The following is a 21538-nucleotide window of genomic DNA, read 5'->3' on the forward strand; positions in this document are numbered from 1 at the left end:
TTGTGGTTTTTTTTGTTGTTTTTTTTGTGTTTTTTTTTTTTTAATTATTTTACCTGTATATGGTCTCAAAACTGACAGTCCAGCTATCACCTCTTTTTCTTCTAGCTACACATCTATTTTACTGTCATGGTGCCAGGATTTGAAGAGGAGCTTTTAAAGAGGCCATAATCAGTGAGAAAGGTAAGTCCCCTTATGATGGCATGAAGATGCCAGACAGCAGTGAAGACAGCCCAAGGTCTATGTTTGGTGCGTAGATCCTACCTATATCACTGTAACACAAATTTATTACTCAGATTGTTAAACAAGCTACTTTTTTCTTTGGAACATATACATGTCAGTAAACAGCAGGAAAGAAAGGTCTGGAATACACTTTTGACCCAAATCCTCCCTTTTCCAGAACATATAAAAGGGAAATATTGCTCTTCAGAGGAGCTGTAAGGCTTGGCAAAACAATATCTGTATTTTCTCGAACTCTGGCTGCAGACTGTCCCAGTCAGCTATTCCATTCATCACATTTACCAGAAGCAGTATTTTTCCCGAAAATGCTGTACAGAATAAGAATCTCATCCTGCTCTTCTTTCCTTGGTCCATTATATCAAATGTGGTCTGAAACCTGGGTTACACAAGGGACTGTACTGCTGCTTGAGCTGACAGCAGCATCAGAAACAGGTATTTACATTTCAGAGTGGCTTTACAAAGAATCAGTATATATCCTGGAAATAAGCTGATATCAATGAAAAAGTATTACTAAAATACTGTTATGTCTATCAGGTATGCAAAAAAACCTGAAGCTTTTTTTTCACACAGGTTTGTGAAGAATCCAATGTTTTGCCTTAATGTCAGAGAACATTCTCAGCAGTAGCAATATTGTTTTCCTCAAAGGGAAACGGTTGTCCACTGCAACCTGTACTCCCCGCCTTTTTTTCAGCAGCTGTGCACTACATGTAACTAACACTCAGGAATATTTTAAGCTGAAAAAGCAGCTGTCTCTATTTTTCATTTGCTAAATGCACTCGCCATTGAGGATTAGCAATTTTCTTCCCTTAAATAAAAGATCAGAGAGGCCAACACATGGTTAAAAACATATTTAGGCACCTAAATACTTCTGTAAAATACAAACCCCAGTACCTTTACCATTGTAAAGCAGCTGAAATCACTTTCAAGACTGAAACCAGTCATCTTAGGCTCACACTGCTTAAGTTTTCCTGAAAATTTTATTTCTTTAGGGTAACATCTGCACTTTAAGAGAAAATTACACTTGCACCTAGCCTTACATTCACACGCTCAGTTAGTCCACAGGAGGTATACCTGCATGTAGTTATTGCGGCATGGAAGAACAAGCACGCATGAATTATCACCATCTAGGAATACCCGTGGTATTGCAGCTGGTTCTTCCATGATATTGCCATTTTTCCTCATGCTAGGTAGATCGGGTTAACTTGGAGACACCCAGATGTGCTATGAGATATCCATTTTGCTGAGATGACTACTCCTGCTTTTGCTAAAGAGTTGCATTAGCAGAAAGCTAACAGGGCACAAAAAGCTGGATTGTGCATACTCACACATGGAAATTTTCTACAGAGGTCCAGCAACCACGGCAAGAAAAAGGCAGGGAGTCTAAGTCACCTGCACCATCATACTATTATGTTGGCCAGTTGAGGTCTTAAACATGTCATAGGCTCTGAGGTGCAAAATCTGATTTTTCTAATGTATAAGAATTTTCTTTTGATTTTCAGCCAAAATTCATACTGCACCAACTCAAACTCATTCATTCTTGTGCCAACACATCTTTCAGCTCAGTCATTCTTATCTTTCCTTTATATTTATCCACTTGCTGTATTTATAGACCCAATGATATCCCTCTGATATTTCCCAGACCATCATTCTATACAGCTGTAATTTCCAGACAGACAGTGGAACATTTATCAGTTGTGGTACTGGATCAGCAATATATTCACTCAAGCGATGATGTTTGAATACGTTTAAAAAATCTGATAACTGTTCTTACCATCACTTTCTACACTCCAATAAAACATAGCACGTGGAAAGAGCAAAAAACACTGTGTACTTACCGGTACTGCCACAATCACCAGAAACAAAAAAACCAAACAACAACCCACTGAGCAAGAATAAAAGAGGTAAAAAGCTTTGACTAGTGCCTTTGAGTCAGACTCTTCAAGGGACAGGAGAATACAAGATCTGCCACCAAAAGTGCAATTTCATCCCAACCAGTACATTAAGGACTGTGCATGCTGGCATGGCTGCTCGCTCCACTAGTGGTCCAGCTGTGAGAGAACTGTCATAGTGAATCTGGAGATTCTCCTTAAATCCTTTTTGCCTAGGAAGGAAATTTCTGCCCCACTAACTGGAATTCACCTAAAAATATTAAATGGAGAGACCATTTTTAATAAAGGAAATATGATCCCATCATATTTGTGTGACAACTTCCAGATAAACTAAGTCAAAACAGTTAAAGATCTAACACTTTTCCATAACCAAGTTTTGTACTGAGAAACAATTTTCAAAATAATAATCTTTTGGTTTTAGAATGGAATATAAAATTCAAGACAGAGGTCTTAAGATTGCATTTCTAAAAGGAACTTGTACAAAATCATGCTGTGATAATTACAGGTTATGTATATATATAGTCATACAAGGAATGCAATCATATGCTAATTTTTCCTCTGTCTTTTGTGCACGTGCAAAACACTGCTGCGCAAGAGCATCATAATACAAGTATTTTATTCTTTCATTTCTTTTGTTTATTATTTTTGCTAATGCTGTTTAGATTGTTTGGATGACTTACAATAGTAACTTTGATGTTTCACTGACTTCTCTTTCCTGTTCATATGCCATTTAAGCAAGTTTAAATACCTGCAGAGTAATTACACACGAGTTGTTAAATACTTGCCTACCAACTGCCACAGTACCTGGAGAAGCTATGCTTGGAGAATTAATACAAGCTGAGGCCTGCAGCATGGACCTTACTTCTGGAAGGTATTCTTAGCTAGTAGTGGAGTCATATATTAAGCACTAACATAAGTGGCTGAAGACAGACAAATATGCCAAAAGTTGTAAAAAAAAAAAAAAAAAAAAAAAAGCATACAGCCCTAGTCTGCCTGGGTTGAATCAGTGTCACCACGATGGAGTCTCATTAGCTGCTCTACAATTGCACGTTTTCATTTTTTTTACAGTCCATTAGGCTGACTTTAACAAAATTAAACACACTCCAGGGCAAAATAACCAAGTAAACCAAAACAAAACCCTTACACTGTTTATAAACATTTTCTTAAGGAATTGCAATTTTGAGGATACATCTTTCTCTCATGAGCAAACTAGAGATTGTTGTTCCCAGTCCTTCTCTTTGGGTGACAACAGAACTGAGATGGGGGAGAGCAGAGACAATTTATTTCTCTGAAACTCATTCCCCAAAAATACATTGCATTTAACCGGACATTAGTAAGTGATATCTCCATCATAACGAGGGAAAATTAATCATAACAATAATAACACAAATGAAACTAAACTGTGATGAGTAAGATGAATTAGATTAATTAGCATACACCTCAGCTAAGTAAATGTTACAACTATGTATCCTATTCACTACCTTTCACCGGTTGTGCTAATTTTTGCTTTCTATGTCTATTAAATGCAAAGTATGTTAGGTTAAAGAATCATTCATTATGAAGTTTTCTTCTCTTTTTTTATAAAACTGTGTTTATAACCAAATTAATTGGTGCACAGGATGTGTCAGCAAGTCAGGCCACATCATCCATTTCGATGGGTATTTCTAGGCTTTAAAGATGTCATACCATCACTGAGGGATGAAGCACTGGCTGAAGGTGTTACTGATGCAGCTCTGAAAGATGGGGGTCCCTGAGCACCATGGCACGGTGCCATTGCAGCACAGTGTCCATTACATGCATGACAAACCAGTTTCAAAGAATCCAAACTCCAATCCATGTATTTTTGTCCTCTTTCTAACAAACTTCTCTGACACAACTAATAAATTTGATTTGAGGCCTTCGTCTATCATGAATTACCCTGAGATGATTTTTCACGGGCCAATCAACATTATGGAGTGCATGTAGTCTAGCCAGGGTATTTATATTATTTCTCAAAGCTTACAAAAGCAGAGTGATGAAAGTTAGAGGTGCCGGCATGCACTGTGCTTAAATCAGCTGACAGCCAATAGAATGTTTCCACATTGAAATAATTTTAATTACAAATTGTTCCAGCGCTTTGTGACGAATCCGTACAGGAAATGTAGAATTGAGGATCAGGTTGTTCAGGTTCTATTCTCTCCCAGTGCTTGTTCCCATCCACCATGTACTGTTTACTTGTGTATAAAAAGCCATACTGGAATCTGACTTGCCTTTTTTTTTTTTTTTTTTTACATTTGCTAGTGAGAGAAATGCGGCAGTGGTATTTCAAGTGTCTACAAAAGTTTCAGTGTCAGGATACTCTGCTCTGCCATGAAACCACTCCTTTGGATAATCAAAGTGGAACAGCAAATGTGCTAAACGCGAACACGGACACCACACCTTGTCCCTTGTCTTGTCAGACACGGTCCCACTCTGACTTTGAATGCTAAGAAAGGAAAACCAGAAGGCAATCAGCAGCAAGCAGCAGAATGTGCTAGTACTAGCAGATTAAGCTTATCCCACCTGTACATGCTAGTCATTTACTTTCAGGTAGTGTTTAATGTAACTAAAAAAGATGCTTTTGTGATTGTGATGGAAAGGTAAAGTCTTCACAGCATTTTTGGATCACAGTTTACTGTTAAATTGTGTATTTTAGTTCATTTTAATCTTAGAAAAAGAGGCTGACTGCTTGTATTTTTTCTCAAGTTATGCCATGAAAAAATATAATTTGCCTTTTAATAGGAGTGTCAAGGACCCATTCTCTCCAGTTTACTGTACAGATTTGTATGCCCCATACAAAAATGTTATGAGTTTAATTGGAACAGACAGCACGACAGCGTAATTTTATATAACTGTTTACAATTACTACAATGGCAGCTTCCACAGAGCTCTCAGTGATTTTTCAAGAGCATTTGCAAGCATAAAGTATGTGTTAGAAAAATAAATAAAAAAATAGCAATTTGCTACAGCTGTGCAAAGTGGATTAAAGAAATCTATCAGCAGTGACACAGATATTTAGAAATGGAGGTATTTTGCCCATATGAGCACAACTGTAAAATTTGGTGACATTAATAGTTTTATTTAATGGCTAGATTAAATAATGCATTCTACTTTAGCCTCAGATATATGGCACATAAGAAAAAGGCAGACTTACAGGTTAGGAAAATATTCTGGTTGTTTTTTACTTAAGGGGAGAGTGAGATCAGTATGACAGAAGCAAAGATGTCTGGTCCTCCAAAACAGAGGAAAGCACACAACGTATGCAGAGTTCTAGCAAGTTATGTGAGAGAAGCAGTGAAATGGTATCAGAGAAAGAATGTAAAAGGCAGAAAACCAGCAAGTATGGACCTATAAAAAAGTGGTAGGAAAGGCGCCACTCTGGCAGCTTTAGTGCTGGAGCTGTGAACAACTTCCTTTTGTTTGATGTGTCCTGTTCAGACAGGAGAATTTATCTTCTAGAAGAAAAGAATTTTCTTTTGTAACCGTAACTGCATCAAACATATCCGGGTATTACTAGCTTGTCTTCCTAACTGCTAATTTCACAGAATCTTCAGTTCTGGCTAAGCTCTTGGATCAAACCCAACATTATTATATGCAACAGACATGAAGCCTCTATTTTATCAGATGATGCATAATGGAGACTTAAATGGAAGACTAGAAAAACAAGCAAATTTATTTTCTAAAGGGCACGTTGAACACAGATACTAAAAGGAGTTTTGTGAGCATAAGGGCAATAAGAGAACAGAACACTTTGCTTAATTAACCAATAATGAAAAAAGCTCATTAGGGGAGTTTAACACTCTAAGAGCGAAGTTTATGGAAGACAGCAACCCAGTTCCTTTCCTGAAGTGATTTTATGGTGATGTAAGTTCTTCAGATTCATTACACTATAGATTTGTTCTTTATTTACTTTTAAGATATTCTCCAGACCCAAAAGATCCTTTTTGACCTTGAACTTTGTGCTTGTTAGATTTGTCAACCACTCAGACCAGATCAGAAAAATGCAATAAGGACAAACAGGGAAGAAAACTGGGCTGTGATTAATGCATGTAAATTATATTGAAAAAGGGGCCCATGAGAGCTACTGGGTTGAAGATGGACAAAATTGCTTTTCTTCTTTAGGGAGAGTGGCAGGCAGAGCAGTATTAATGCAAGCAGGCAGATTAATTGGCTTTTGCTGAGCTGTGTGCTGTTGCAGCTAAACTTCTTCCACAACCTGACCTAATTCGTTTTGAATTTTCTTGGGTATTTCCTCATCCAACCACAGGACAAGTGTAGTATGCAGCATACTGCAGAAATGAGCTCGCAAAGTTGCACAGCTTCATAGCAAATACATTTCTCATGAGCAAATTAAAACTTTAGAAACATTGTTGCAGCACAAAACTGATCAGTCAAATCAGAAAAGTCTAGATTAAAACTCATATAACTTAGTCAGAAAACGAGTATAGTAATACAAATCTACGGTCAATAGCAATTAGCAGGAAGCTAAGCATCTAAGTTGCAGCATTAGTGACCGTATTAAGTACATACTGACAAGCTTTATTTTCTCCACTGTGCGATTCATCAGGCTGATTTCTAAGTCTCCTGACTTCCCTTGTATGCACAAGCTAGAAAAGCCTGTGAGTTCCCTTGCCACACAGAAGATAAGTTTCTTTTACAGATTGCCTGCTCTCGGAAAATGGCAAAAAAGAAGCTGTTCCTATTCCCTTGTATCACGATGGGTTTGATAGCACAGAAGTCTCATGAAGGCAGAATTTCTAGATAGGGGAAATACACTGCTTCCATTCTGTTTGTGCCACCTTATTAATATAAAAGCAATGTTATGAGGTGGAAAAATATCACAATTTATTTCTAGATTAAGCTCCTGCATGACATTAGTGAAGGCAGCAAAACACTGAGTCAAGGGCTAAAATATGTATTTATATATAAAACGCAACCAGGTCTTCCGGTTCTACCAAGTATGCCTCTAAAAAATTCAGCTCCAAGAGCCACTATCCCGTTTTTGGGGGGTGTTTTTGTTTTTGTTTTAAATATAGATGGAAAAGAAAACATGTCTGTCCTCTGGGGGAACACAACTTCCAACAACTCAAGAAATGAGCAGAGAAAAAAAAAAAAAATGTATTAGGTTTTCAAATTCTACTTTTAAACAGATGCTAGGGTTTTCAATTGGCTCATATATTGCAAAGGTAAGTTATAAAAGAGTATGAATAACTTTGTGAAAATAACTCAGTCAACTGAAAGAGAGGAAAGGGCTTTTGTTTAGGGTAAGGGTATAAAGTAATGAATGTCTATGTATCACACAAAAAATATTATTTTTTTAAATGGCAGGTTTAAAAACAGAAAAAGGCTACGCTCAATGTGCTTATCACTGAAAGCAGAAAGGTTAGAAGTGCCCAGTGCAGGATGAAAACATCTCTAAAATTTTGCCACACTGTAGAGCTTCAGCAGACACAACCCCTTCACTGAGCAACCTGTCTTATGTTACCACTAAACCTTAGAACTCACCAATTGCATTTTATACCACCGAAGAAGGTAAGTTATGACTTTGACAAGTGGTAGCCCTTTTAAACTGTTTGCTCACAATGCAGATCTCCTTCGGAAGAATTATCATCAGACAAGTCACATTATGTTACTTGACGTTGTAAAAGAAAACCCACCCAAACAAAGAAACAAACAAAAAGGTACACACTGAGCCTTTTGTTTCTCCATTGATGTTCCTCTCCCTCTCCTCCCTGTTCTGCACTGGTGGTCCTGTACTCCTCCTCCTCTTTAATGTGATGAGTCAGCACTGACAGTCTCTCTGGCTTTTGGCCAGCTTCACTGTTGTTAAAGGCTGCTTTTTTTGAACACTAACATGATGTTATTAGATAACGTAACTGATAACAATCCCCACACCTTTGAATAGAGAGGCTTGTACACCAAACACTGGGGTGCCAACCGAGTATCTAACACAACTTCCCGTAAGACTATTGAAAACTTGTTACTCCACATACCCTAGTGGCACCCTTCAGAAAGGATTGTTGAGCTCTGGGCTCTGTCACATTTGCAAGAGTTGCACTCAGGAACAGTCACAACACACACACACAAAATCTAAGGACAGATTCTAGGGCAATCCTGTAGAGTTTTGGGGGTCACTGCTTTCTCCACAACGCTGCACATGTTTCTAAGGTCTCTCCCAGAAACAGTCACTCTCCTTATGACAACCAGATGCTGGAAAGGGAGTCAGAAACAAATAGTTGCCCAATAGTTGCCATTTCACCAGCTATCCATTACTAGTTTTCCAGTCCAACGTCTCTTCTCAAATAGCCTATCCACTATCAAGCTAACCAAACCAAGGCACACAATACAAATACTGTTTGGGACTCAAAAGAAAGAAAAAGACTCCCAAGCCCTAAGATTGCATACACAAATTTTCATCATCCATTCATTTACTCCCAGGTATTTCAAAGGCACGAAGGAGTTTATTCTCGCAGAGCCTAAGTATAATTTCAAAAACTGACTTAAGATAAATAGGAACTTAAATATTAAAATGTCCACAGGTGATGAAATTCTGCTAATAATTCTGTACTTCCTGCCCTTACTTTTTCCTTTTGTGTAAGAGATTTTGCATTCTCACACATCAGATGTATTGTTTTTACATTCAAATAGCAGTGCAGCTGCTAGTACCTAAGGCTTGAGAGATTTATGGATAATAACGGGAGTGCACAATAAACGAGTACATTTGGATTCATACCAAACAGAAGCTGTATCAGTCAATCAAACTGCTGGACAACCGATCCAAGTTTACAGATAAATGTAAACCAAAATAAAATTCTCCAGCCAGCCTGGCTGCTTCTTCAGAAAAATACGTTATGAATTTCACACAAAACTGACATGGATAATGTAGTACTTTCATCTTTGACCAAAGCATACTATAGTAATTTATTCTCTAAGCCAATGACTGTCTTAAAGCAGAAAAGAACAGTCATTTTTCTGCATTGCTATCCATAAAAAGAAAAAAAGCAACCATATCAATCAGTTTGTGTAACAAGAAAAAAAAAGTATGTGACAATATCAGATCCCAGCACATCCACTTTGCACAGAAAACAACTGCACTTCATCTATGCGGTAACTGCTGTACCGGGCAGACACTGCTTCATTCCCAGTCAATTCACTTATTCTGACATCTAATTTTTGCATTTTTTCCAGTGTAAACAGCACAGTCTGTAGCAAGTGAAAACAATAAAAATTTCTGTGTATAGCTTCTTTTCATGAACAAAAGAGATCAAAGCAAAGAACCAAAGTCGTCCCAATCCAAACCTGACAACTTTATGCAGTTCTTTTTAGGTCTTTATCCACTGACATAAGAATAATGGCATAGAGAAGAGCTCTGAATTGAATTCTTGATTGTAAACCTGTACTAAAAGTCAACGGTTTCTGAACACAGTTCCCCCTCTCTGGGGGGAAATGGCATTTCAAGTTTAACATGCACCAGGGATGAGCAGATATAAATTGGGGCACTCTATGGTCAAAACCTAGGGAGTAACCTATTGCATTGATCAAAGCACTTGTGTCTATTCTAATTTTCCCTTCTGTTGGCTTTTTATGCCCAACAATGTAAGACATTCAGAGATCTTTCAGAACATCCCAGTCTCTCTTCAGCAACCTACCTGACCCCAGAGCCAGATCCTGACCCCGAGCCCAAGGCAGTGTTAGCAGTCAGGGCTTTGCAGACCTGAAGTCCAAGTTTGTTCACATCCATCACCTTGAGAAGACTTTCTATCTGCTCCTCTTGGCCTCCTACTAATTCTCCATTGTCTTACACAATTAAAGCCCCACAAAATTAACCTTAAAATGTAGTATTTTTCTTGTATTCCCCCTGATTTGGTTTTGTCTTTCTTTGAGACAACCCCCTACTACTAAAATATTTATCTACTGCTACCACGTATATTATAATCTGCTAGTAAGGCATTTTGCATAAAGAACAAAAAGGGATGTGCTTAGGCAATAATTATTAAATCCTTCTCTGATCTCATATTTTTCCAAACTCCTTCCTCTTGAAGAATTTCTTAGCTAATGCCTAGCACATAGTTACGTTTACTGCTTTTTAAACTTTACTATCACTCTTGGCAATATTATTTCCTTTTGCTGCTGCTCTTTCTTCCGCTCAGACACAGACCATCTGCCATACTGCTCACCAAAATACTTGTCAGCTTTAATATCTGTAGGCACGGAAGGATATTATAGGCAAGAATTACTTTCATCTTTTTCTTCCTAAATTTTGGGTTAAGGAGAGTACTATATTGTAATTAGAAACTAACTACAAAGAAAAAGCAAAAGCCCATAGCAGACAGGACAGAAGGCATGTACCATAAATTTTCAATGTGCACTTCCTACCCTTTATTACAAACTTATTCAAATTGTCTTTCGGCAATCAACTTTAAATGGTTTTCAGCACACCTAGATGTTAGGCAAAGGTTTCCAAGTTATACTTTAGATTTTTCCCCCAAAGCTGATCCATTTCTATTAAGCAAAACATACAAATTGTTCCAATGAAAAATGTGCAAATGATATTCAGATTAATCAAAATAGGGAATCCTTGGACTAATTCTAAGGATTGCAGTTCTAATGGGCAACTTGACATGCGATGATAGACAGCGATGTCAGAAGTAATGTACATTGTAAGAACAAGCTGTAACTATTAAAAATTTTGTGTTTTGTCAGTATATATATACTAGATGTTAGAAGGATCACTTATATATGAAAGATCATGATGGGAAAAACTTGAGTGCCCAGCTGCTCCAAATCACTTGATATAGGATCCAGTCACTAGGACTGGAAGACAGGAAAAATCAGTCTTCGTTTTCTATCTGTTGACCACTCTAAACTTGAGTAATTCTCATTTTAAGGCTTAAGTAAGTCTCATTTTAGTAAATCTCGTTCTCACTTCAAGCTTAAGCAATTTCCATTTTCAGCACAAACTCAGCTGGAAAGTTACAACATACAGCAGACTTTCCAGGTCTTATTCTGGGCAAGCAAAGGTTCATTTGGAATTCATTTCAGCAAGTCTCTCCTCTTGGGCAAAAAATAATTTCACAGCACACTTTGTTTTACCAACCCAAAGTACCACTCACTGTATTTTTTTACTTTTTTAAAAAAAATTTAAAGTCTAATCTGCATTGATTTTTTTGACAGTCTTGTGCAAGTAGTGTAGAAAGATCTGGGTATTATGTGCAACAGAACAATGAGAGATTTTAACTACCAACACCCTGCCAAGTTTTAGAAAAAGCCTTTAATTTCACAAGTGCTAAGCAGGATCGACCCAAGAAGCAGGTTGCCAGTGTTGCATTATTCCATTCATTCCTAAAGCATCCTAAATTAAAAATCTAAGCAAGGTCTAGTTCAGCCTACCCCAAGACTAACTATCTATCTATCTATCTCAATTATTCTTTTTCCTTTTGTTTCTTAGTTTCCTCTTACAGTGACTTTGTTAACAGAGGTGGGGGGGGGGGGTAAGAAAGGTATTTTCATCTTTCAATGTGCTGAATTTTGGCAGTCAGCTTCACGATGCTGTCACTTTACTGAGTTCAGCTAAGCATCTCTGATTTGAGATGTTTTGCTCACCCAGCAAGGTCAACAGCCCTGCTTTCAGTACAGACCTGCCCTAGCAGATACTGAATAACTTCCCTCTATTAAGAAGCAGACAGACATAGAACAGCTATGACTTTGAGTCTCCCTCAGAATGCCTTATTGAAGCTTCTTAAAAAGTCAAAAGAGCTAATATCCTCTACACATCACCTTAAAACAGCTACATTTGGCTTTTGTCTAATTTTCGATATTCTAATTAGCCTCTGGTTATTCTAATTCTAATTAGCAGAAGAGTACATCTTCCCTATTAACTACATTTGGAACTTAAGGTTACCTTAATTCAGATATCTGCAGGCTGGTATGAAAAACCATGTAGAGTCTATGCTGCTTTCACAACATCTGGTATGAAGTTTCTAACTCATACTAGGTTGACAAAGGGAGAGGTGGGTTATTCTGAATGTACCTTCAAAAGTACAGAGACCTCACAAAATACGAAGCAACTAAAATGGGTCGTGATCTCCCTAAGCAGATGCATCTCTATATTTAGCAACAACTATTATCGTTGTTGACACCTTAAGAAAGTGTCCTTATCACTACTCCAGCTAGGCCACTTGTTATCTTTCTGCTTAAAACCCATAGTAGCATCACCCCTTAAAATCAGAGAATTGTCATGATTGGAAAAGATCTTTAAGACTGTTGAATTCAACTCTTAACCCAGCACTGCCAAATCCATCACTAGTCCATGTCCCTAAGCACCATGTATTCACGGATTATAAATTCCTTCAGGGATGGTGACTCCACCACCTCCCCGGGCAGCCCGTTCCAGTGCCTGACCACCCTTTCGGTGAAGACATGTCCCCTCACACCCAATCTAACCCTCCCCTGGTGCCACCTGAGGCCGTTCCCTCCTGTCCTGTCCCTTGTTCCCTGGGAGCAGAGCCCGACCCCCCCTGCCTACAGCCCCTGTCAGGCAGCTGCAGGGAGCGATAAGGGCCCCCCCCGAGCCCCCTCCTCTCCAGGCTGAGCCCCCCCAGCCGCCCCCCATCCCACGGGTGCCCCAGCCCCTTCCCCAGCCCCTGCCCGGCTCTGGACACGCTCCAGCCCCTCTGCGTCCCTCTGGCCGTGCGGGGCCACAGCTGGACACAGCGTTCCAGGGGCGGCCTCGCCGGTGCCGAGCGCAGGGGGACGGTCCCTGCCCCGGGCCTGCTGGCCACGCTGTTTCGGGCACCAGCCCGGTGCCGCTGGCCTCCTGGGCCACCTGGGCAGGCGGGGGGCTCCTGCCCAGCCGGCGGCCAGCCAGCCCCCCCAGGCCCTTCCCCGCCGGGCCCTTCCCAGCCGCTCTGCCCCAGGCCCGCAGCTGCCCGGGGCTGGGGTGACCCCGGCGCGGGGCCCGGCGCTGAGCCCTGGGGAACCTCGTACGAGTGGCCTCGGCCCCTCGGCCCGGCCTGCCCAGCCCCCCCGGCAGAGCCCCCCGCTCCCCAGCACATCGACACCCCCAGCTGGTGCCACCCGCACACTGGCTGGGGCAGCGCTCGGTCCCTCGCCCCGATGGTCCATGGCGACATGAACCATGGCCGGCCCCAGCGCTGAGCCCTGGGGACACCCCGTGTGCTTAGCCATCAAGCAAACTTTACTCCACCACAAATCTTTGGGCCCAGTCATCCAGCCAGTTTTTAGCCCAATGAAGAGTACCACCCATCCAAGCCATGAGCAGACAGCTAGTGGCTAGTTAGTCACAAAGTGGCAACCGTATCATGCTGTAAAATACGTTATACTACATTTCAAACAAAGAGCAGGAAAAGTTTTCTACAAAACCAAAATGGATAGCAAATATTGGCTTATACATAACCAAGTCCAAATTTTGAAAATGATCCTGCTTGGATGAAACACCGTGACAGATATTGCCAGCTAATGATTTTTCTTTTTTTTATGCAGCATTTTCTTTTGTCTTTAAGGAATAAATTCTGAAAACAAATGTACATGTCATTAGTCTATTACTGTACAAATCCCCGCTATGCTCAACTCAACATGAATTCAAATTGTAATTACTGATGACTTCAAAGTCAACAGATATAAGAAAATAAAAACTGATGAGTCTGATACTACGTGCGATCCATCAATTTCCCTAATTTTCCCTCAGTGGAAACATACAGCATGTCGAGAAACGATGGCCTTCCAGAAAATATTTGCCTTTTTTCCACTTACCTGTTTGTTTGTCCCCGTTGTCTATTTAATAGTCATTTCGTTGTTTAGTGTGAATAGAGAACAAACTGAGCAACAAGGATCTAACAGGACAGCTCAGAAGAGCTGCCATAGTTTGTAGCATGAAGTTGCAGCACATGTGCTTGGACAAATGCAAAAGTAAGTTTCGCACCACTACATCCAGACTGTAAAGTATATTGGAGATAGGCAAGGAGAGACTTTATCTTGTATTAGTCCTATCCTTTTTTGATGGCTCTCTGACAACATGAATCACCTTATATGTTTGATACATATTTAGGAACTGGTTTTTATTTTTAAAAATAATCCTCAGTATCTCTTTCTGTGCAGGGATTTACATTCTTCCTTTTAAAGTAATAGCTATTTTCTTGGATGCTCCTACCTGCTAAGCTTTAATCTATCATACTCCAGACAACAAGATTGCACTAATCTGCCAAAGTAGGTCAGTTATTTACAAATTGTGACAGCAGCAGACACATCCAAAGCAAAAACTTGGTCCAAAAGCTACTACTGTCAAATAAAGAGCCATAGGGGCAAACGGTCATCTCATGGGGCCCATTCAGACAGCTCTCCTTTCTGCATGTGTACCTGACTCAGAGTAGTTTCAGTTAATTCCTTCCATTACCAAGCTACACAGATTTTGTTCTTTGCCAAACCAAACAAGCTGCTGAGCACAGCCACGTTACAAAGTCATGGCGATAGACTTGCCTCAATGCAACTGCAGGGCACCAGCTTGTTTTTATCACACAAGCAGGGAGGTATCACAGAATAACTAATTGTACTGTAACTCTACACTGCAATTTGCAATAACTTGTTACATAGATATAACCTAAGCTAAAAACTAATTTACCCTGCCATCCGTTTTTAAATGTTGCAGCAAAATTGATAACAATATTACAGAACCGGACGTGATCTTTGATCTGTAATGTGCAAATTTCTGTATTAGTCTAATAGTCTGTTCTAGCTTCCAAAAGAAATTATGAATTTATATTGATTGGTTTTGCCTTAAATACATAAATAGCCAAATATTGCCATTTTCCAGTAGATTAAGACATTCAATACTATCATATAAGACTGAATCAGTTTATCTGACTTCTCTACTCACCATGTTTCCAATGCCTAGAAAATTAATAATAATTTTATGAGGACAGTAGTACTGCATTGGTAAGTAGTATTTTTACTTGGAGTTGTTGTGCAGACGTCTAGACATGACTTAAACAAGTTTCACAACCTTCTTCTGGAGCATCATCTTTTCTATAAAAGCACACAGATAGCATTTTAAACCTTTTAAAGCATTTAAGCCTTTGAATCCTGAACAAAACCTAACCAAAAGGGTTGCTTAAAACTTGGAGACTGATAAAGACAGCGAATTAATATGGTGTTAATATGAGATGGAAACTTTCAAACACAACTAAACCAGACTGAAATATTTAAAAGCCTTTACAGTAACAACATTACCTTTTGTTTTTATATATATATATATATATATATATACACACACATATTTATAAATACAACTGCTACTCTCCATAGACCAAGAAGCTCCTTCAAAATTACACTTTTCCCCCTGTCGGTGTACTGAATTGCCCATCAGCTACAGACAGAGCTCTTCAGGGGAAGCCCCTCCACTAGCAAAACCCAGGTTCCTACATTAGTGCTGCTTAGTTTCTCAGGAAACAGTCTTTTCAGAAGAACTCATTAAATCCAGAGAATTTAAATATGGTAGATCATCTCACTATCAAGAAAACTGCAATTTTTTGAGGTAAATAAAAAAAAAAAGGAAATAATTCAGCTGGATGCTTCAAAAGTTCTTAGTATCTTTGATATAGTAGTTGTCTCCTGAGAAACAATATGCATCAGTATAGCTTTTGCAGCACCACGACCTAAGTCGATATAAATTTTGTAAACTCCAGCACCTTCTACAACATGGATGAGCATTAAGGCAAAATTTTTTCTTTTGCTCTTTCCAGAGTAAGGCAATACAGTAAAAATATTTTTACTATACAACAGATTTCAAGTCTACTAGCTCATTACTAGAGCTAGGTGGGAAACAGCAGAAGCCACTTAAGTATTTCTCTTCCAGAAAAGAAACAAGAAAAGACAAGGATTCCACTCTTTTTTCTGTAGTGTGATCTAGTCATTCATCTGGAAGAGAGGAAAATGAGGTTAAGCAAAACCTGTGTTTCACCTGTTATGGACAAATACTCTGTTCTCTGCTAATTCAGGGCCTCCTTTCCTGTATCAGATCAGAATTATTTTCTTCTGAACCTGAAAAAGCTTCCCCAATAAAAGTACTTCAAGGCAATAAAAAGCTTCGGTACTGAAAATGCAACCTTTCTTCAAGCAAAAGTCAGTTTTATTAAAAAAAAAAAAACAACACCCAACAGACAAGGTTAAATTTAGATGCTGCCTTTTACAAACAGCCCACACAGTGGATATTTTCTCCTGATAAGCATCAGGTATTAACCTCTTTCCGTATCTTCAGAGATAACTGGAGCCAACTCCTTTGGAAACAAAACGGAATGTGGGCATCTGTTCACTGCAAACATGTAGAGAACATTTTAGACACTAAATTAAACTGCAAATTATATTTTTTTATTCCATTATGTGTTAAAAGTAAAAAATATATATAAGGAAGGAAGTGAAGCCAAAATAAGACAGACCAGACAGCACATGAAAAGCAATTTGTGGTCTAGGCATTCATCTGGAAGATGGGAAACGGGTCAAGTAGAGCAAGAAGTCAGACCTTGGCTTCAGAGAGGGAGTGAATGCCACATGCAGTGGTGATGTGGGAAGAAATCACAGCAAAAGCACATGGGAAATACTGAGTGGCAAGAGCGATTAGCAGAGAGTAAAGAGTCACTAACAGAAATGTAATTTAGATGTTGAAGGGAAAAAAACCCCTCAAATAGGGAAGGAAATAAAGTAGATATTTGGAAATAATAAGAAAGGGTGGGGGGAGAAGAACCTAGAGAGTAGGAAATTAAGACAAGTGGGCCAAGAAAGAGAGAATTCATATCTTAATCAGAAGAAAACATAGAACACTCAGATCTTTTCCTTTTGATGCTGATAACCCAACTGAGATGCTAAAATGGTTGGGGAAAAGATAAACAAGACCAAGGAGCAGAACTACTTGTTAAAACCAAAGGGGCAATGACAGGCAGAGGTTGGCTGTTACAGTCAGCTCAGTGGTTCAGTACTGTTTTCTTCATACGACCATTCAAAGCTAGATTACCAAACCTGTTACACAGGCTGTGTACAGAAGTAACAAGAGGAATGTTCTGTTTCCCAGGCCCCTTAATGTGCCACTGATGACAGCAGCAAGCAATTGGACTTTTTCTCTACAGCAAGCTGGTGCTTGCAGCAAGAGCAAAGAGCCGGGAGCCCTGGGAGCAGGGTGCTCTCTGAAAAGGCTGGAAGCGAATCAAGTCCTCCCAATAAAAACAATCTCATCAAGAATTGCCTGTTACAACCTTTTTTTTGGTTTGCCTCTGAGACAACACTGATCCAGGTTATCTTTTAAGAAACCATTTCCATGATCAAATTTTATCACTGCAGAAAATGAATGCATATCCTCAAGGTTGGCCACTTCAACCCCCCAACGGTCAATACAATAATCTCTAGCAAAATAGTAGTCATACATGGAATAAAAGTCATGACAGGGCAATGTAACCTCAAAGGATTTACTATATAAAACAGTTACTAGTTTCAGTAAGATCAAGATTTAACCATTTGATCTTTTTGATCCAGGGAATAATAGTTTCATAAATCGCTGGGTTTGCACAGTAAAGTTTTAACCAGCAATGGCCGTTCTCTGTTGCCAAATATGACTGTTGTGGGAGGCCTGAGAAATGAGCCTGAAAATGCCTTCAGGAGTCTCAGTACTATCTATCTTCTGAGAAGAAAATGATTACCTTGATGAGGTAATCAAACTCATAGTAATGCTGACCCCTAATGCTTTCAGTAAGATTGCCATTACTTTAGGAAGATATGTATATACACACGTTACCCACCAAGCATCTGGTCTTCACAACAACACTGTAATGTATTAATATTCAACAACACATTGATTCCAGGTTTTCCTTAATAAGTAGAAATTGTTCAAGTGAGCTCAAGCAACATTGGTAGAAGCTCCATGTGAAACGAAAACTCTAACAACACGAATTGCCTTAATAAGCATCCTTATATTGGAATATGGACTTAATGCAAAGAGTAAAGATCAAATAAGAGCATAGTGGCTCTTAAAATGTATTATTTTGGGGAAGACAAACAGCACACTCAGCAGATAGGCTCTCAAAGGAAACTTTAACTCTCATGTATGGGCCCCTTAATGTTTATAATCTCAAGATAGTGTGTGCTGGACTGATCTCGAGCTTTGTACCTGTGAGAATCAGTGTTTGAATTTGTCTTCCTGCTGCTTACTACTTACAGCTGTATAACTGCAGTGCAGACAGGACAGATCAGAACATCAGGAACCCCACAGCTTCATGATTTATCTGCACATGCGCTGCTGCATTTTTTACTGGAACCATTTCAACACAGAAGCACTCATAGCAGAAGGCAAAACACCCAGTTCAGACTTAGATTTAATACAGATACATTCAAAGTTATAAGATTAGTTGCTGATAAAAGAAATCCATCTTTTTTCTCCATGTGTTCTCAATAGCTCCTGCAACAGGCTACGACATCTTTATGAAAACTACACCATACCATCTCAACCAATCCTGAGGCGTTTAACATCAAAACTGTGACTAAGTCACTGAGCTAACATGAAACTGTATTGCCAAAATGAAATGCTGTTTGGACAACTGAGTATCTAATTCACAGAGACAGAACCCAACAAAATGAATGCTTTTCAGCTAAATCACTGTCGTGGTTTGTGCAATTTTCCTACATGTCATCTCACGATGACCCATCTTTGCTTATACTTTTCTCCCCGAGCATGAAGAACTGTGGTTGCTGTGCTGCCAAATTCTCCTCTTAGAAGGCCTGTAAATGTGATCTGACAAGTCAAATGATTGATTCCACCTTGTCCATCCAGGCAAAAAAAGAAACGTCCTTCTAAGACGACAGTGGGAGATTGACACCAACAGTAACACATCATCAGTACGAAGAGTATGCAAGTCAGAAAAGTTAGTTACTCAGACCAACAGGCTAAGTTAGATGCTTCCAGAGCATCACAGAACATATACTTCAAGCTATATTTATACTTACGGTTTTCCAGACATGGGATGGCCAACAGCAGATGTAGGAAATCATAATGTGTTTGTAAAAGGAGCGGATAGAAGAAGTTGATGTTTCAGAGGCTCATCACTTCAGAAGGTGCTTGTTTAGTCAAAGTGCTGCACCGCCTCTCATTCAGGCACCGAGATGAACCCAGTGCTCACGGCAGAGCGGGCTCGCCAGCGGGAGAGCGCGATTCACAGCTCCGTCCCTTACATAAGCCTGTAACCTCTATTCACAGCCATCTGCTGTGACTGTTGTGTAACAAGCTATAGTCGAGTGTTTCTGCCATCATATGGTAATTTTCCTTAAAATACACATGCAAAAATCACTACACAAAGACCTAGAAATACTTTAACTAGATGCAAGTCCCAAATTTCACAGATGAATTGTAGTTTGGAAAGGCAGCCTTCAAGCCCCTCTGCATGGGATGGCTGTAATTTCATTCTTCATTTCTAGCATCTATGGCTTACAGGAAGATACACTGATTAAATCTTTTTGTTGAATGGGACCTGCATTGCTAGATACCCACATCTTCTGTCTTCCTTGGGATTTATACCAAGATCAAATAAAAGGAATTTTCAATTTCATTATTATTCTTCCACCTATAGGCAGTTCTCAACATTGGAGAAGGAAGCAAGTGGTTTTCACGTTTGTTTTTTTGTTGTGGTGTGGTTTGGGTTTTTTTTTCTTTAGTTGCTATCAAAGACATTGCATCTACCTGATTCTAGCTTCTCTCCACAAATTTCTGCAGAGATGCAGTCTAAAATTACAAGATGCAAACTAAATTACAGAAGACCACCTAAGGCCTAAAAGTCATGGGAAAACCAGACATACTTCAATACTTTAAATGAAAAGTTTTGAATATAAAACAAGCAACCAGATACCAATACACTCTTGTCTTCCAGGAGAAGAGATGAATGGAGAAGAATAAAGAATCAATGTTCCTTTAAAACTAATAAAAGGATTTTGGTCAAATGCAGATGGAGTTTTTCTACTTTTCCCAATAAAACTGCGTGACTTCTTATTTAAATGTTATTTTAGCTAGTAATAAGTAAAGATAGAAATTAATTTGGTAAAGGCTGACCATTCATTAAAACTGAAATATGAAATGGGAAACAACTGTAAACCCCCTTCAATCTTTCCTGAAAGAAAGCGGCGGGGGGTGGGGGTGGGGGGTTGTTGCGCAAACTGTTTTGTTTTGTTTTTTCTAAAAGGGCTGGGAAAGTACTGGAAAAAAAGGTCTATTATTGCACACAAAAGGAATGAAAGCAGTTAAATTCAGTGCTGTTTGGAAACTGCTATCCCACTAGTGGATTTTTTTGCTGTTATTTTTAACCTGAGAAAAGTGACACAAATTTATTAATTTAGAATTAATTTAAAATATCCCCCCTATACTAGAAATGTGAAGACCACCAATACTATTGTGACTTTAAAAATCTGTTCTGCAGTACTAACAGAAAAAAAAATATAAATTGCTGAGTAATATTGATATGGCACATTCTGTACAAGTCACTGTTAGCTTACCTATAGAAAAAATATTACAGTTTTTCCCTATACATTTAAATTTTATTTTTAATATTGTAAGAAATAATTATATTATCAAAACTGATAGTGATTTTCCTTGCCTACTGCATTTGTAGCAAATTTTTGATTTCAATTCATCTCTCTCGGGGATTAACTTTTCAATATCTTCTGACAATGAACACATTCACACTTCCACTTATCACTAGCTAACCACTTTACTAACGCTTTGTTGATGTTGCACTTCTGTTTTTGAGCATTTCATTGCCCTTCTACAAAATCAAAGCCGAAGTTCCTATTTTAAAGAAACAAACAAAACCAAATCAAGAAGATTCATACTATTCACACAAAGTAAATTTTCACAGCTTCAGCAAAACTCAAATTTGAAAACATGTCATCTTTTACAGCCTTTATCCTGAGATCTCTACCCACACTTGATCAAAGAGCAGGGAAAACACGTCCCTCATTCCCCCAAGGATATATTTTCTTTCTTATTTTACCTTGCTGAGGTTTCACATTCCCCAGCCTTTGTCTCATGTGATGCACCTTTTTTAGATTATACAAAAAATAATTAAAACTTTTGATGTGACTGTGTTGCTTTTCTCCTTTATTGCTATTTTTATTAAGGCAATTCCTTCCTTCCTTCCTTTCAATCTTTAATGCATCAACACTAATCTAGGCTGATTTGTGATGCATTTGAACTGGAGGAACTCAGTTTGTATATCCTTGTAAAGAAACCGTAGTTAACAGAAATGTCATACCCACTTGATGGATGCTAACAGATCTTACACTGACCTGTTGTTTTCAGGAACTTCACTTGATTGTTGTCACACATAGCTCTTAAAATCTAATTTTACACG

At 38.9% G+C, this 21538-nt stretch overlaps 1 protein-coding gene across 2 annotated transcripts in view; it reads right to left on the reverse strand.

Moving 5' to 3' along the window:
• NRG3 (neuregulin 3) overlaps window positions 1-21538 on the reverse strand; it is a 428288-nt gene that overhangs the window by 97424 nt on the left and 309326 nt on the right. Inside the window, exon 1 of one of the 2 annotated variants that reach the window (XR_008824051.1) lies at window positions 19146-19295. The exons of the other annotated variant lie outside the window; for it this stretch is intronic. The gene's annotated coding sequence lies outside the window, so the exon portion shown is untranslated. Of the gene's footprint in view, window positions 1-19145; window positions 19296-21538 lie in introns of those variants that run through there. 2 annotated transcript variants of the gene reach the window in all.

The sequence above is a fragment of the Falco biarmicus genome, chromosome 9, assembly GCF_023638135.1.
Source record: "Falco biarmicus isolate bFalBia1 chromosome 9, bFalBia1.pri, whole genome shotgun sequence".
Taxonomy (NCBI): Eukaryota; Metazoa; Chordata; class Aves; order Falconiformes; family Falconidae; genus Falco; species Falco biarmicus.